Raw genomic sequence first — 18,795 nt, forward strand, 5'->3', positions numbered from 1 at the left:
GGAGTATGTTCACTACTATCTTGTTATTGAAGTAATTCAACATCTGAAGTTTTTATTCCTCTCTCAGAAGAACTACATTGGATATTTTTTGAACAAGGTTGGCATGGTTGAGTGCAATCCTTTGACTACTCCAATGGAATAGAACTTAAAGCTCATATCCACCGAAGACAAATAATTTTAGGATGCAACAAAGTATAGACAGCTTGTAGGAAGTCTCAACTACATGAATACTACCAGACCAAACATTTAATTTTTCATTGGAATCCTCTCCAAGTTTATGAAAAACCCTTGTGAGGGACATTGGGTTGCTGCAAAAAGAGTTCTAAAGCACATGAAGGGAACTCAAGACATTGGACCTAAGTATACACAGGTGGGCTACTTCATCTTGATTGGATACTCTAATTCAGACTTCGATAGAGATAAATAAACTAGGATATCTACTTCAGGTTATGCTATGAGTCTTGGATCAGGAACTGTCTCCTCGAGGCCACTCAAACAATCAGTTCTAGCCGATTCCACAATAGAGGAAAAATATGTTGCAACAAAAGAATAAACAAAGGAAATTGTGTGGCTCAGGAAAATTCTAGAAGATTTGTAGGTGAAACAAGTGCATTCAACTCCACTCATAATTGACAATACTTCTGCAATAAGGTTGGCTAAGAACCCAAAGTTCCATGATCAATGGAAGCATATCAATACAAAACACCATCTGATTCAACATCATGTTGAGGCCAAGACAATCCATCTACACCATTGTTCCACAACTGAGTAGATCACAGACATCTTCACTAAAGTGCTTGGAAGAGAAAAGTTCGAAAGATTCAGAATGATGCTTGGACTCACTAACATCCCTTCATATTAATGGGGGGAATGTTGACACCTAATCATTGGGATTGGGTAAGTATGCATAAAATAATGTAAATAGAAAATAAGGAGAGTTGGAATATGAAGAGACACTGGGAGATGAAGCCCAAGAGTCTCTCCCTCCATGTATATATTTATGATCAGCTTCAATGCAAAATCACAATTTAGTTTGAGGAGTTACCTCCAGGCCTGTCACGATTGAATTCAAAACCACATCAAATTATAGTCTTGTTGGCCATTCATTTATGCCATTCACATAGAAAACACTTCCCTGTTCACATAGAAGTAAAGTACAACGATTTGAAACGTATAGAACTGTAATTTCATAGAGAAAGCAATGAGTTTTCTCTTCTACTCCCCTTCTTTTTTTCTTCTAGGTAGTCATCCTCTCTTAAAAAAAACTACCATATGATGACCAAGATTCGCAAGAAGTGAATCATTTCATCTTCTCTACAAAGAAAGGAAACAAAAAAAAAACCATCTTTACAACAAAAAGATATCCTCTACTTATTAAAAAAAAGTAAAATGTAACAACCCTGGTGAAAATTCCATGTAATAAAAGTTAATAAAGGCAAAATACGTTTGATGGGACACTTATTCCAAGTTGAATGTTGGGAAAAATCACAGTGATGGGGATCATTGGTGATTGATTAATGGCTAAGGAAATTGGCAAAGGCAATGGCAAAGGCTTTGGAAAAGAAAAATGTCATTTTGGCACATTTGTTTATGAAAATAGTGGAAATTAGGATAAAAGGGAGGCGAAAGGTCAGAGGTAGCATGTAATGAGGAAAATGAAGGAAAATAATGGAAAATGAAGAAAATAGAGGCCTGATTAATAAAAAGGCTTCTGAGGATCAATACACAGACTTTTGTCCATTCAGTTTTGGAGCTCTGTCTCTATTCTCTCTCTCTCATACTCTTGGACAATTAGAGTTTTATTGGAGCACTCTTGGAGTTTTGGAGAAAGAAGGCAGGGAAGAGAAATAAAGTGCAAGAGGACATCAGGATCAACAACTACAATGATTTTTTCTTGTAGGTACTGAGTTGCATGTATGTTTTCCTCACTAGTTTTGGCATGCATGGCATATGCATGTGGTTTATTGATCATGATTTTTCACTGGCATGGAAAATTACCTGGATCGCTAATGTATTTTCCTAGCCTTTCCATTTCCTAGATAGCCATGGTGTTGTGGGTTCATTTCTTTGTTTTTCTGGTTGGTTCATTTCCTTTGAGTTGTAATATCATCTTCTCCTATGAATCTTGGCAAGAGCTTGAGATAGTCTTGTGGCATACCATTCAAGGGGTGAGGAAAGTCCAATGTAGCATATTTTTATAAGAGGAAAGTTTTGAGGCCTCGAAAATCATTGCTTCAACATAGGGGGAAAACCACCCAATCCAGACCTTAAAACAACTCCTTTTCCATTTACGTAGTGGCTCCGAATAGATTGTATGGGACCAGTTTCCCAATGAAAGGTGATTGAATGAGTGTGTAATGCTTATAGTGAAGTGAAATAGATGGATTTTCAGTAATTAATTAAATGGAAAAATATATACAGTATTCTACTCTATAACCTGGGATTGTTTAACTTATATCTAGATGTGATCTATAATGGTTTTCCTTAGTAAATGACAATATAGATTTCTCAAGCACCAATGGAAATGAAACTATTTAAAGATGACCAATTTGATTAAATAGTTAATCAACATAATGTGTAAACTCATATCACATTTAGAATATCAAAGAAATTAGCTTAACATGTATAAAAATATCAATGGCAACATGATCAGTAGTGAATACATGTAACATTGTTCTTTAATATCAAGTAATAAGAAATCTGAAAAGATAATTTTACTATTTATTTACAAGGAAAACATAGATACAATGATAGAAATACCAGATGCATGTTTCTCAGCTCATAAAATAAATAGCAATAGTTTATTCCTTCTCACAAAGATGATTCCAGGAGTACAGTAATGCAACTTCTCAAAATTCCTTATGAAATTTCCTAAACAATGTTCCAGTCGTTCTATTCATAAAATTCAGGACCTCTATTTCATAGAAAAAGTAAGCTGAAATAGCATAAAACAAAATGAATATATTGTGCAGAGCACTGAGGGCATTTAAATAGATCCCTTCAACAATGCTTAAAGGAAAACAATTTTTTGGTAGTAATTTCTGAAAATGATTTGCTGTCATCATCAGCTTTGTTTGTTCCATTCAAATCTCTGGATGTTTGTATGTATGTTTGAACTGATTTGCCACTTATCAACACAATTGTCCTCCTCTGTCATGAACCTGAACACAAAAAACATGAATCGATAAGATAAACATAAATGATATGATAAGCGAATTTTATTTGAAACAAATCACATTTTGCAGGAAATTAGGAAAAATGTAGAGCGTAATAAATCCCAACACAAACATCACGAAGAGGAATGCAGAGTGAGGAGGTGGACTTTACAGCTTATCGCAATTGGAAATCAGAGTTTGGGGCAGATCATAAAACAATTGCAATTGGATTAGAATCAGGGGAAGAACTTAGAAAAATTGTAATCGGTTTAGATCAGGAGTATTTCATACAAGATCCCAAAGGGTCCTTTTCAAATAAAACTACAAACGAAATTAGAATGGGCATGAGACAGTGAAACGGTGATCTTTTTTTATTTGCGATAGCCACGAATGTAGGGTTTTTATAAATTACAGTGTATAATCCTATAGGGTCTTGGGCTTATTGCATATTGCAATACACATGATTTATCACAATCACAAATCAGTGTTACAACTATAAGAAGTGGCTAAAAGACTTTCAATTTGTGATATGCGGGATGACTTCATGGTGACATGGCAGATGACAAGGAAAGTGGCATGGCGATGATGTGGATCTGACGTCATTGATGATGTCGTATCACAATCTATCATGAAAGCTCATATTGTAATCACACTTGGTATAAGGCTTAACTCTTTGGAACTTTGTGATTGTGCAGACGCGATATTTTATTGAATTACAATGGATAATCTCGTTGGGTCCGGGCCTTATCGCATATCACAATCGGGAAAGGGAGCGGAGTATGGATTTAAGATTTTTGGAGCCTTTTGCAATAGACACAAACATAGGGAATTTATGAATTAAAATGGATAATCCCATCGGGTCTATGCTTAATCACATATCGCAAAAGGGTAGGGGCAGAGTGCTTGGCCTAATGAAATTTACAATGGCCTGCGGATGCGGGATTGTTGGGACAGGGTCCCCTAGGGTCGATTTTGGGGTTAAAATCCCAACTTTTGGGGAAGAAAACCCAGGCTTTTGCATGTAAAGTGTGTTGAGCAGTAAAAAGGGTCTTTTTAACCTCTATTTACCCTACATTAATTATCAATCCAGGTACAACTTGTTATCTCAAGAGTGTGCTCAATTTGAGGCAGTCACTTGTCAAGAGTAATGATAGTAGTACAGTGCTTTCACAAAAGTAAATAAATGCTGGAAACAAACTTTGAATGTAATGGAAAGAAATTGAAATGCTTGGTAAGTAAATCATTCATTTAAGAAACTACAACATTCATCAGTCAAGGGTGCAGTAATGATAACTCTTCCCTTTATAAACTGATGCAAATGAAAAGCAATCAAAGAGAAGATCTCCAATCTGGGAACCAGACAACAAATAGTCAATGTTCACTACAGTTGTACATCGTTCTATTCACACCAAAGCAATTATTTGAAATGATAGTTCAACTAACAAAAAAAATGGAACAACAACTAATCTATTGAAAAGATTGAACAACAAAGCTTTAACATACAAGAATGAATTAAGCAACAATCGTAATCTAAAGGAATCGAGCAACAACTTTAACTAGTAAATGAACAGCAAACCAAGAATGGAATAGAAAGCTTAAATAAGTCTAAGAAATATTGAACAGCAAACTGAATCAAATGTAAACACACAGTGACCTAAATCAAATGTTAACACACAGGCAAATCTATAATGATGAAATCAGTAATTTGAGTTTAGCATAATCAATATTAACCACAGTTATACAGAAACAGCAATTACAGTTGCGATGGAATGACAATACAAAAGAACAACAATCACTCTTAAACCGTAGCTAAATGAACAACAATACCGATCTGTGAATGCACAACAATGTTACTTTGTCAATGAACAGTAATGTTAATCTGTAAAGGAACAGGAATGTTACACAGTAATATCAATCTATAAAGGAACAACAATGTGATACAATTTCAGAATGAACAGCATAACATTTCAGTTGCAGAAGATAACCTTACTATTCAAATGCGAATTAAATATAACAGATCCAGTAACGAAATAACAAAGAACAACAGATTACTGAATGAGACAAGTAAGAGAAACCAAACCACACATGACTTGGAATTGGAAAATAATGGTACAGGAAGCAAGTGATCCACTAGGGCCGGGACCTTAGCCTCCAGGGACTCACTGTTGCGGTTACTCCAGAATCAAAGATGGAACAACAACACGATTTATATATTAATCATGAAAACAGAGTTACAGTAATCACTCTTTAAAGAGAGTCGATGATCAAAGTTCGATTTGCAACAACAAGTTTCATAAAACAACAATAATCTCCCCCTTGGGCTAGCAGTGTTGTCCCTTTTTATAGCGGCCAGGTGGAAATACCAAAGATATAGATATTCTAAAGGTAGCGATCCCTCAGGATCAAAGGATCCTGACGGATTCACCATATCATTATCCTTCAGTTATCTCTTCATCCTCTTGCACAGATATGGTATTTCTTCTTCCTTTTCCTGGCTCATGTGCTCCGATCTGGATTATCTTGTCTGGATGTGGTTCCCTATCAAAGGGACAACAATCAGTTTTGCCTTTTCTTTTCCTTTGAGATGGCGATCTTCCATTTTCTTCATTTTCTGCATAGAAAAAGGTAATAATTAGTCATTTTAGGTTACTTACAAATCTTCTTAAACTTTATCATAATCTTTCATCATATGCCCATCTCATAATGTAAAGAAGTTATGAATTAAAGGAAAAGATAACAAAATAAGTGGCAATTACATACCTTTTCTAATGCTCAACAAAGTGTAAAGTCTCCATAATTTGTGGTCGCAGAGCGCGTAGATGTAAAGTGTCATAAAGGGTTTCCACCCTTTGTTTATGTAAGTTGTTTCGGCTTTAGAAGATCCAACCATGGTTTGTGGACCATGGGATTGTATAAAAAGGAGAGTCTTAGAAGAGTCTAAGGCAGTTGAGATTTGGATGATGAATGTAATGGGTCATTAGCGAAAAGAGAAAAGAGTCTTAGAGTAGAAGAGAGGCTCTGCGGCTGTGTGCATAGAGGCCTAGGGTATAAATGCGCAACTGAGTGTGCGAACCCCTGCAGCTGAGTGCGCAGGGTAGATAGAGTCTGTAAGAGGATCTGAAGCATTAATAAAGAAGATTATTATGGAGTTATCTGTGTTTTGATCTAATTAATTCTATTATGAATGAATGTTGTTATGTTATGCTGAATAAGGGTTTATGATTTAATGTTATATTGATGGTGAATCTATATGTTTACATTGTTATCTGTCCGTAAATAATAATATATGTTTACGCAAAGAATATCTTAATGCATGTTGAAGTTATCATATACTAAGCCGATCTGGGTAAATACAGAGGTAAGGGTAATTACAAAAGCTCATAAGTAGATAAACCACTTGTTTAGGGTCCGTGAAAGACGATCATAGACTTTCGCTAAGGTCTAGAAACGGAATAAGATAGGTATAGTGATAAGCCCTAAAAGGCTTATCGATCTGCATGAGGGAAGAGTTAGGGTATAAAATGACATCACTACCATCTTTGGGTGCGAAAAATTGGTTCCTGCATCCCCCCATACTGCTTTGGGTGAGACTTTAGTCCGTGCTCCGTGGATTGATGCCGAAAGGGCCAATAGTGTAGGGATTTTTTTTGGCTAATTAACACTGAACCTGAGTCAGGGCCCACTAAGCCAAAAAAAATGGTTCTTTTTCCAGGACTGGGATCTTCATAAAGAGATGTGTGATGTTGCATCACTGGAATATGACTAAGAAGGAAATTGAAGACTGGTTGGATAGGAATATCCACGAATTCACGAGAAAGAAAATATAATTCCGCGATTGACAAAAGAATAGTGGTTGGATAGATATCTATACACAAAGATACATGAAATCTTCTTTTGTTCTTTCCCAGTTGAATTATACGAGTGGATCGCTAAATTGGAAGATATCCAAGAAAGGTGGAGGCTTGATGGTACAATAGTGTGGACCCCGGAGTTAGTTCAGAAATTGGAAGCCTCGGAAGATAAGATCGCACATGTTGTCGATCACTGGCTCGATCATATCATAAGAGGATTTGTGACAGAGTTTGTGGTTGATACTTTGGTCAGTTACAACGAAGCAGAGCGCCACTTCTTCAAGGGACCGTGAGGTAAGTATTTAAGGTCTTTAAATTATTGGATTAAGAGGATCTTGTGTGAAAAGTGGGTTATGTAGTTACCTTGATGTTTGGAGCTACGCAAAGTGGATAGATATTTAGGGATGGAGGAAGAATAGGCCCTGAATATATCCCACTGATCGAACCTCCTCTGAGTGACAATGAGGAAACAACACAAGCTTCATCGCATCCTATTGTTCAATTAATAAAACAAGAGTTCCCACGAATATACCATCGACCTACCCTTCCTCCACATTCACCTCCACAGCATACACCTTCGCCCACACACCACCACCTCCATCCTCATTCAATATGGCAAATGCAGTAAAGTTGCTTGTTTTCAAGGGGTTGAGAACTGAGGACCCAGACCAGTTTTGGTTTGTTGCAAAGGTCATATGGGAGGCACAATGTATAACGGAAAATCATATGAAGAAAGCAATGTTGGTCACTTCTTTACAAGAGCGCATGCTGACATGGTACATTAAGTACTGCAATGATAACCCGATGGCTTTGTTAACAAATATTTAGACTGCACTGAATAAGGAGTTCAGTAGGCCTAAGTCTGAAGCTCAATCAATTATGGGATTCAAGGATATCATGATGAAGCATGGTGAGACAACCTAGGATCTGGATCAGAGATTGAAGTGCACGATCCGCGAAGCCAACATGAATCTTACGGATGGGAAACACCGCGAATGGTTTGTGGCTTCGCTCTTGCCTCATCTAAGGGTTCCTTTATCGCAACAAAATATTGGGACCCAGGCGGAAGCCCTGGAGATTGTAATGAGATTACATGAGACGCTGATGCAAGATGTTAATTTAGGAGTTCAGCAGATCCACGCACAGTTGCAGAACCTTTGCCTAGAGTTTCAAAGTCTGAAGAAGGATATATCAGTTCGGCCAAAGGTGCGTGAAGAAGTTTGGTGCTTGAAATGCAAAATCCAAGGTGTTGTGGGGAAAAATGCCTATGCAGGACGATCCTATCCACCTAAGGTGTGACAGTGCCTTAGCAACAAACGAGTACAGCTATTCTGGTTTCTTCCTTTATGAAATGTGAAAGAAGAGAGATCAATAGACTTACCGGTGTCTTCTGTTTGTCCCTCGATCCGGTCTCTCTTCTCTTTGGGAGTTCACAGCTACTTGCCTTCTTGCTTATCTAGCTTCAACTTCCTGCAAGATCACAAGAGAACAGCTACTTGCGACAAGAGAAGAACACTACACAAAGACAGATATTCACATTCATAACTAGTTTAGGATTAGAAATAAACTAAACATACTAATGCATTCATACATCAAAAATACACCAGCATATAGGAGAAACCAAGATAGCTTTATTGATGAATAACAAGGTTCAAGAAGAGATAAAACCCAGAGGGCTCCAATCCAGCATCTCCTTCCCAGCAAATGGAATTCCTATTTTCACCCCTTTCAAAGCATTAAGCACCCAATGATTCCAATCTCAAACCAACAACAATTCTTTGCAATAACAAAATTCCAGCCCCCCAGATCTCATGGAGGAGAGATCCATATATAGATGTTTGGAGAGAGGATGAGTCAGCTTGAGATATGACTAGTGTCCTCTCCCTCCGTCAGTTCTTGAGTCCACTTGGAGGTTCTTGCTTCCACTTGGAGATTTGGAACCTCTTACTCATCACCAGTCGAATTCCCTGAGGCAAGTGTCATTTTGGAAGCTTCCTGGGTTTTGACACCTTGAGAAATGAGCCTGCCACATGTCCACTCTCGTTCAGCGCAGGTAGCTAGTGTTCCAGTTGACATTCAATGCAGGTAGCCAGTGTTGGCTTTGACATTCAGCGTAGACAGCTAGTGTAGCCACTGAAATGATCCTGAATTGACTTGTTTTTGAGCAGTTTTTGGTGGAGAACTTTTGTTAATTGTTGTGGTTTGTTAGCCTTGTTCCTCTAGGGGTAGGAACAACATGTTTAGGGACTTTGGATCCCTTAGATTATGGAAATTTCATGCTCAATGCTGTAAGGCACAAAAATGTCTATAACAGTTGCCCCCTAAAGTATGAGGCTGTTTATCGGGTGAAATGCTTTATCAGGGGGATCCGAAGTTCATCCAATGCTGAGAGGAGACCTGTAATAAGATACAATACAATACATTATTTTTCATACTGCTTTGATGATCTAGCTGAGGTGGGCATTCCCATGCTCAGCTTTATAAATTCATTTTTCTGTACATAGAATAGACAATCGTCTGATGGTAGACTGATAATTTTGATGGAATTATCATCCTTTGAGTAGGATGATTATCTGCTGCAATGATGTACATGTCAATGTCTTTATCTTTCCTGAATATATATCGCAGCCCGGATGGATGAAACTAGATCCAGGGTCTTCAAACTCGTTCAATCTTCACTCTAAGTACAAATCGATCCATGTGAGAAATGTTCTGAAGTCGAACATGGAAAGACATCGCTTGATTACCGGTCAATGATGTAAACCGTTAACAAGCACGAGAGGAATCACCGATAATGATAATGACCCTCAAGGTACTGCAGTACAATTCACGTGGTATGAATAAAGGATTTGGCGTCGAACACCACGCAAAATCTTTCGGTCGAAGGTCATTGATGTATACCTGTCGTCGGAAGTGAGAAACTTGCCATTGAGGCATGCAAGCTTCAAAGTACTGAAAGGGTTGTTCCTAGATCAACTTCTTGGATAATGAGCTGATGTCGACAAGAAGCGATCCGTCAAAGGAGGGCCTTAATGAATCCCACATATGTAAAAATTTCTGTTTTCCCACCCTGGTTTTCAGTTTCTCCTTATTTCTCCCATGTAGTTAAATGCCCATTCCCATAACCATACATTTAACAGACTGAAAAAAATAAATATTGCTGAAAACACAAATTCTGGAAATTTTTCAGAATGCTGGAAATTGCAGAATTAAAAATCAGCAATTAAAAACAGCCATTAAAACACATTAAAACACTGATATTTTTGGTCAACTTGACCCTGGAAAACCCCCTACAACTCTTGGGGAAAACCAGTTTGAGAGCTCTTCTTTATTTCTGAAAATTGTCTTTTTACAGTGAGAATTATTCAGCAAAAAATCAGCAAGCAAATTTACAACTTATCTCCTTTCCCGTGCCTCACAGCAATCTGGAAATTACAACAAATAGGACAACAATAAATGCTGTACGACCTCCGTTTTGTGTGCAGAAAAATCAGCAAACTGCTCCTCGATTTTTGTGCAAAAATTTGCCTTTCACTATGTACTGAATCAGCTGTACAAATCTGCTCAACTGCTGCCTTGGAATGTGTGCCAAGCTGCTGTCTCCTTCTCCTCCCTGCTCAGAAATCTCTCTTGCTCTCTTGCTCTCCTTCTCCCAATCTGCTCATGAAAGAATGAATGACCTTTTCCTCCTTTTCCTCCTTTAATATAACTCCAAGTGACTTTTGGGTGATCTCTAAATCCAATGGCTGAAATAGATTTAGATCAATGGTTGAGATTAAATGCTCATTTAAATCTCACTTTCTATTTTTTAATTCACCCCACTTTAATAAAGACCCACTTAGTCATTTATTTCCAAAGTCACTTTTCCTTTCTAATTTTTCATTGACTTTATAAAAGTCACTTTAAAATTAGATTTAATAACTTTATCACTTAAAGTCACTTTTAAATTATATTTAACTTTATAAAATTATAAAGTCACTTTAGGAGAAAAATTAAATTCTTTTGGACACTTTTCCCTAGGCCAAAGATCAAAGCCTAAGGGAACCACCTGTCCTCCGGTACCAAATTTCAACACTCCCTCTTACCGAGGAAGGTGTTCCTCACCACACCCATCTTGTCTCTGAAGTAGACATGCTTGCCCCGTGGTAAGGCTTTGGTAAGGATATCTGCAACCTGCTCATCAGTGGAAATATACTCAAGCTTCACAGCTCCCTTCTGAACATAGTCTCTGATGAAATGATATCTGATCCCGATATGCTTTGACCTGTCATGAAATACTGGATTCTCCGTGAGTTTAATGCAACTCTGATTATCACAGTAAATCACTGAAGGTCTCAACGACTGACCAAATAAGCCAAACAACATCTTGCGAAGCCAGATAGCCTCACAACTAGCTAGACTGGCTGCCATATACTCTGCTTCCGCTGAACTCAGTGCTACTGACTGCTGCTTCCGGCTAAACCATGACACTACTGCTGAACCCAACCCAAAACAACACCCTGAAGTGCTTGTTGGTAAGGTAAATCCCCTCTGCGGACAAAGGCGATCCCACTAGCCTATCACAGAACTAGCCACAAACAAACCACGCTACTACGCAAGTTCCTAGTTATGCATCAAAGGTGAATCAAGAAGACTAACCTGGAGTCCAACGCTATGATTGAAGCAGAGTTGATATCCTCGCTCCCTTGCTCCAACAGATCATAACGAATACCTGCACATGCAACGGAAGAGACAGATACCAACATAAAAACTACCAAGGCACAACTATATTTCAGTCAGAAAGGAAATAAATCAACATATCACCATGATAGATAATGAGATTGGAACTATAATAGCAGTCGCTCATCAATTAATAAACAAGAAAAGTTACAACCATTGTCCTGACGTCGACCCTTCTCCTGGCTGGGCGAGTAACTATATGTGTCTTGACATGCATCTCTTCTCCGGCAGCATAACCTCTCTAGCACTCACTAGCATTCCTCCAAGAACTCAACATCTAACACTCCATGACCAATAATCATCATTACTATCACTCAATCACCAAATCACTAGTATAACACTAACACCAACACTCTCTCTAGCTTGTCCAATGCATAATGACAAGCTTATATAGATGAAGAAGGGAGGAGGATGCGATGAACCGGGACACCTTTCGTGGAATTAGCAAAAGCCATAAAGATGGATAAAGCTCGACAAAAAACTGATTTTCTATCCTCAGAAAAGCTCCATGTAATGAAGGAAACAACAGTTGGACGTGCATTAAGGCAAAAAGCACGACTAAATTTGGTTGGCGCGACTGTTGCTCTAAGATAGAGCACCAATGGTCGCGCCCTCTTTTGAGGATCTCCATCATTGGCGTGGTTAGGATACTATGGACTTGCGCTAATGGAAAAAGAGCATTTTTTAGGGATGATCTGCAGAAGGTGTCTTCAGGGAACATGGAGTACATACTCAGGGGAACATAATGCAAGTGTTTTTAGCCCTTGTCACTTCTTATAACTCCCGGAATGAGTCCTCTAAGGTACGACAAGAGGAGTAACAGGGATGGTGACAAATTACTGTGTAACAGATGCCCCCTAAAGCATGAAGTCCGAGAGGTGGAGAGGGGTGAAATGCTTTACCAGAACGCACATAAGAGCACACAAGAGCACATATAGTTACTGCCGCCGAGGAGCTGTATTAAGAGACATGACTGATAGTTCAATTACATGATGTACGTGGCATGGTCGCAGCCATCCATAAGAGAGTACATAAATAATCTGGATCCATAGTATGGACGCAGCCATCTGGTTAGGATCAATGAACTGACTCAAGTATGGTCGCAACCATCCAGTGAATGAGTCAAGTACCAAGAATCACGCCTGGATTACAACAGACACAATCCAGGGTCTTGCGCTCCATCTCGACCCGAACAAGAGTACAAGTCCAAGCATGTGAATATATGAGCTGAAGTCGAACATGCATGAACATCGCCTGATTACCAGTCAATAATGGAAACTGTTAACAGACGCGAGAGGTACCACCAATAATGACAATGGCCCTCAAGGTACTATAGGTACAATCTACGGCGTGTGAATTAATGAGCTGAAGTCGAACACCCGTAGAATCATTCGATCGAAGGCCAATGATGAAAACCTCACGTCGAACACGAAGAACCTGCCATTGAGGCATGCAGGCTCCAAGGCACCGGAAGGGAGTCTCTAGGTCAACTTTCTGGATAATGAGCTGAAGTCGACAGGGAGTGACCTTGATCGAAGGTGGGCCATAATGTTTCCCACATCATCGACACGAGACAGAGAGATAATGTCGTGAATCAAGATTGTGCGAACTATCAGAGGGAGGTTGTTTATTTGTAGAGGTCAACTTCTCTTGAACATATCGGCGGCACATTAACGGAATTGGCAGTATTTGACATCAATGTATCAAAGGTCATTATGATGAGGCAATGAGTGAATGAGAGGTCAAATAGGGTACCCAAATCCATGGAAGCAAGTGAAAGATATGAGATGAAATATCCCCACCCTGGACACGAAAGCAAAAAGTGCCATGTTCAAGAGCGACATACTGCCGTTACGGTAATAATTATGGTTCAAAAAATTTTATTTTCCCCCACCATTTCTGGCGAGTACCCCAGTTATTTTTAACAAGCTTGATGGGGATAGCATATGCTTGTGTTGTGACAAAATCTGATGTCATTAAGTTTTAACGAGTCTGACAAAGGAAGAACTCGGCGTCTTTTCTTGTTTAGAGAGTTTGAAAAGACAGCAGAAAAGGAAACTCCAGGGATGTCCTTTTTCGTAAAGTTGTGTCTCTCGGGCCCGAAAAAGTATAAAATAATACCCGAAAGAACCGCCCGATCATTACGATCGAGGAGTACTTTTCATGATTAGTGACTTCGACCTGAAAAAGTAAAAAAGTGGTCAAAACCACGTCGTTTCGTAACCACTAACGAGTTTGAAACGACAAAAACCCGGTAATCTTTTTATGTTTTAACGGTCGACAAAAAGAACTTAAAACGATCGCCCCTTATCACCATTTAACGAGTCAAGAGGAGGGACTCGACAATCTTTTCCTCTTTAAATGGTCAGAAAAGAGCTGAAAGCGGACCTTGAAGTAACCTTTTCTCGTGTTTTATCGAGCTCAAAAACCGAAAAAAAAAGTTCATTATGTTGCTCGAGTGGCACTAATCCTTGTCAACACACAAAAACAGCGTAAAATCCTACTTTGACATAAAAATATTCACAAAAATATGATTTTAATGTGTTTTTTAAGCCAAAAGAAGTTATAAATAGTAAAATAGTAAAAAATAAAATTACTTTTCACTTTTTACCTTGTGAGTTTACCGTTGGAGGGTTTTGGGTGCAAATTTCAACTGTTGATTGCGACCAATCCAGGAGACCATTCGAGCCGCCGTTTGAAACAGGTAAGAGGCCTCATCCTTAGCTTCATTTTTATTCCATTCTTTCAGTTTTCTATCCACAGAATTATCCTCTGTAAGGGGTATTGCAAAAAATAGGGTTGCGCCCATTGGCGCGAGTTTCCCACGCGGGTTCGCGCCAATGGGTTGTTTTTCTAAAAGGGGTCGCGCCATTTTCGCGACTGTTTGTAAAACAGTCGCGCCAATTGCGCGAACCAATTTACACATAATTTTGACCGTTGAAAATGCAATTTTCTTTGATTTTTGGTTCCACCATTGATCTTATGATGACATTTTGGTGTTTTGGTTGCAGGAATTGGTCAAAATGGCTATAGAATGGAGAGAAAGGGAACATGAGGCCATAGATGCTTTGGCATTGGAAGATGACGCATGCATGGATGCTTTGCAAGATTGTGGTTTGAAAAAATTCTTCCTTACCTCATATCTACGTGCACAGCCCGAATTACTAAGGTTTATTGTGGATGCCTGGGATATTGAGGATCAGGTATTTCGCCTGAAAGACCAGACATTGGAGTTGGATGTCTCTGATGTTTATTTTATTACTGGACTATCTCGGCGGGGTGCATGGCCCATCTTGACCGGTAGTAGACCTTCTGGGGAAAAGATGGGGGAGGTAATGGCCAGAGTTTGTCCTGGGGCCCATTTTGGATCCAATAGTGCCAAAGTGGACATTGTCACTATCCCAGATTTGGTGCTACGAGTGGTACTATTCACTATCACTCAGACGGCTGGGGTACAGGCACCCCACGAGGCCAGCAAGAATCATTTGCTGCTGGAAACTGAGTGCCTACACCCTACATTATTTGATTGGGACACAGCAGTAACAACAAATATAAAGAGGCAGCTTACCAAATGTAAGCGTGATGGAAATAAACAGTTCGGATATGGATCCATCATAGTATCATTTTTTCTGGAGCGGCTACCGATATTCCGGATCCCAGGAGGTATAGTGGCAGATCCAGTGCCACGGGAGCCGAGATTGGCTCGATGGGCACCACTTATGCCCAGAGGAGGTGGGGGCCAGCAGATGTCCTGGAGGCCCGAGTTCTTCATTTGGCTCCAACACCAGTTGATCGTCGTGGAGGACTGGCCCTATGCGGGCACTGATTTTACTGGAGATCCAGACCTCCCGTTGCCTGAGGGAGAGGACTGGGACGAGGAGCTAGGTAAGGACCTTTTATGTTTTCAATACTTTAGCATATTCGAGTTTTTATAATTTATGTCTGTTTCTTACAACATCTATATATGTATGCAGACGTTGGTGCAGAACGACCAGCCGACTTGCCTCACAACGTACGGAGAGTACAACCTGCAGCGGACCCTCAGGCAGAGGGTGACGATGATGACCTAGTACAGAACCTCGAGGCACTTACTCGAGGGATCCCAGATTATGGCAGACTGGCGGACGTGCCTAGAGTGTACCAGAGGCATACGGTGGGAGTGTCTACTCGCGTCCATCGTCTGTTGAGACGTGTGGTGCGGGCGGTGACATGCTATCATGAGCATCACCGCGATTAGACGCCTAGGTTTCATTTTTTGCACGTTTTTTGAGAGACATGTTGTCGACGGCTGTATGAGTTTTGGACATGTATTATTTTTTGGATTATGTAATGCGCGGGGCGCAAACATTTTGACACTCACGTATATATATATACATATGTTCATGGTTCATTATTGTGTTTTCATGTGCTTGCTTACATAATGTTTTAATTACAAATTATGCAGATGTCTATCTAATACATGATTGGCCAATGCATCAGATAATGTGTTTAATTGTCTCGGAACATGTTGATATGTAATAAAATCAAAATGTCTTTCCAACAACCTTACACGTAAATACAACCTTAGTATATGATGGTTTCTGACGGAATATTGCCTGTTGAGCTGGTGGACAACAAGTTGAGAGTCCAGGTTTACTATCAATGCGTGAATACCGAAATTAATTGCTCTAGCAAGTAACTCGATTACAGCACAGTATTCGGCAACATTGTTAGTAGTATGGCCTAAACACACACCCTGGCAATCTATTAGCTCGTTATGAGGATCGTAGATTACCCATGCCGCAGAAGACAAACTGCGGGTACTGCGGTAGGCACCATCAGCGAAACCAACATAAGGTGCATCCGGCATCTGCACAAGAAGCGAAAAACACAATAAGTGGCAGCTATGTCTCGAAAACCGACACACAACACACCAAAGTACATGTATGTACATAATAAAATGTACCAGCATCACGCATAGTACTTTTTCAAGTAAAGCCCATTTCGGGGCTTCCCAAGAGGGTTTCCTTCATAATCAATCAGCTCGTAGGCCCCTTTCTGCAGGACTCTCTTGACAATATAAGGGCCTAGCCACATAGACTCGAGTTTTCCTGCGCCTAGCTTATCTTTCGCTTGATCATAGAGTAGGACCAAGTCTCCCTCAACAAAAGAACGCGGATGGACGGTCTGATCGAAGTGAGTCTTGACTCGCTTCTTTTGTGTTTCGATGGCCAAAGAGGCCAGGCGACGAGTCTCATCTAACCGTTCTAGGTAAAGAAGGCGTTCTTCTAACGGGGTAGTGTTGGGAAGCAGTTCGATGGCTAATTTCAATGAAGGGATTTCACATTCAATTGGAAGGGTAGCCTCTAGTCCATAAACTAGTTGAAATGGAGTGAAACCAGTGGCATCCTTCACGGCAGTTCGGTAAGCCCATAAGGCAGGGAATAACATCAAATGCCAGTTAGATTTATGCACACCAACGATACGTTGAAGCATTGTGACCAAGATTTTATTGACAGCTTCAACTTGACCATTGGACTGAGGGTAGTATGGAGTTGAACTATCGTGTTGCAAGCCTAGCTGGGTTGTTAACTCCGACATCATATGATTACGGAAATGCTTTCCGTGATCAGTGACAATGGCTTGAGGGACACCGAATCGTGAAATAACATGATTGAATAAAAATTGCGCCGCAGTGTGACCGTCTTCAGTTAATGTAGGCATCGCCTCGGCCCATTTAGTAAAGTAATCGACGGCAACGATGATAAACCCATGCCCCCCGGCCGAGCGAGGGTTACAGGTCATATAATCAATTCCCCATTTTGCAAAAGGGCCGACGGAAACCACAGGGTGCAACGGAGCAGAAGGCGCTCGCATTTTCCGCTGGTATATCTGGCACTCATGACAAGACCGGACGGCAAGAATGCAATCCTTGAAAATAGAGGGCCAAAAATAGCCAGCACGAAGGATTTTTTGGGCTGTAGCATATCCGGACATATGTCCGCCACAAGCGCCAGCGTGGCAGTCATTGAGAACCCGTTCAGCTTCCTCTAGAGTAAGACAACGGCGAAGAACGGAGTCTGCACCAAGACGATATAATGTATCTCCGATGATACGGTAGGGTTGAGATTGATGACGAATCCTCCGCCGAGCGTCTTTAGACACACCCGGACGGAAGGAGGACGTTTGCAGATATGTGATTATATCTCCGTACCATGGATCGAGGGTGCTAATTAGGAACAGGGTTTCATCTGGTATTTGGTCTTCTGCTGGCGAGGTCGAGGAAGACGATGGCAAAGAACAAATTAACTCAGCGAACACAAGAGATTTCTTAGACTTGGCAGTGGTAAATTCCAAGTCAAACTCTTGGAGGATAACAATCCACTTTGAGTATTTGCCCCCTAGTAACTGGCGTGACAATATATACGTCATGGGGTTGCAATCAGAAATCACAGTAGTAGTACGCAGAAGAATATAATGACGGAAGCGTTGTACAGCACAAACTGCGGCTAGTGCCAACTTTTCGATATAAGCATATCGAGTTTCCGTGTCTAACAGGTTGCGACTGAGATAGTAAATAACATGTTCAGTGTTATCATCATCGGTTTGGACAAGAACCATGCCGATAGTGGTATCGGCGGCAGCCAAATACAAGGTGTAGTCGCGATAATAATTCGGAGGACGAAGCAATGGAGCAGAAACAAGTAAACTCTTGAGACGTTCAAAAGATTCCTGAGCTGTGGTATCCCAATGGAAAGGGATATCACGCTTCAGTAATCGCGTAAAACCTTTAGCTACTTCGGCATAGTTGGGAACAAAACGGCGTAAAAAATTGGCTTTCCCCTGCAAACTTTGTAACTGATGCAAAGAATTTGGGGGAGGGAGATTGACGATAGCTTCGACTTTAAGGGGATCCAAACGGATGCCTTCTTTAGAAACGATAAAACCGAGAAGTCTTCCAGATTCAACGCAGAAGACACATTTGTGGGGATTTAGCCGGATTCGGTAGTACCGACAGCGAAGAAAGATTTCGCGAAGGTGTTTAGGGTGGTCCTGACGTTTAGCTGAATGAGCAGGAAGATCATCCAGAT

Source organism: Pinus tabuliformis, chromosome 7, assembly GCF_031772625.1.
Source record: "Pinus tabuliformis cultivar Carrire ecotype Pingquan chromosome 7, CPIR1, whole genome shotgun sequence".
NCBI lineage: Eukaryota > Viridiplantae > Streptophyta > Pinopsida > Pinales > Pinaceae > Pinus > Pinus tabuliformis.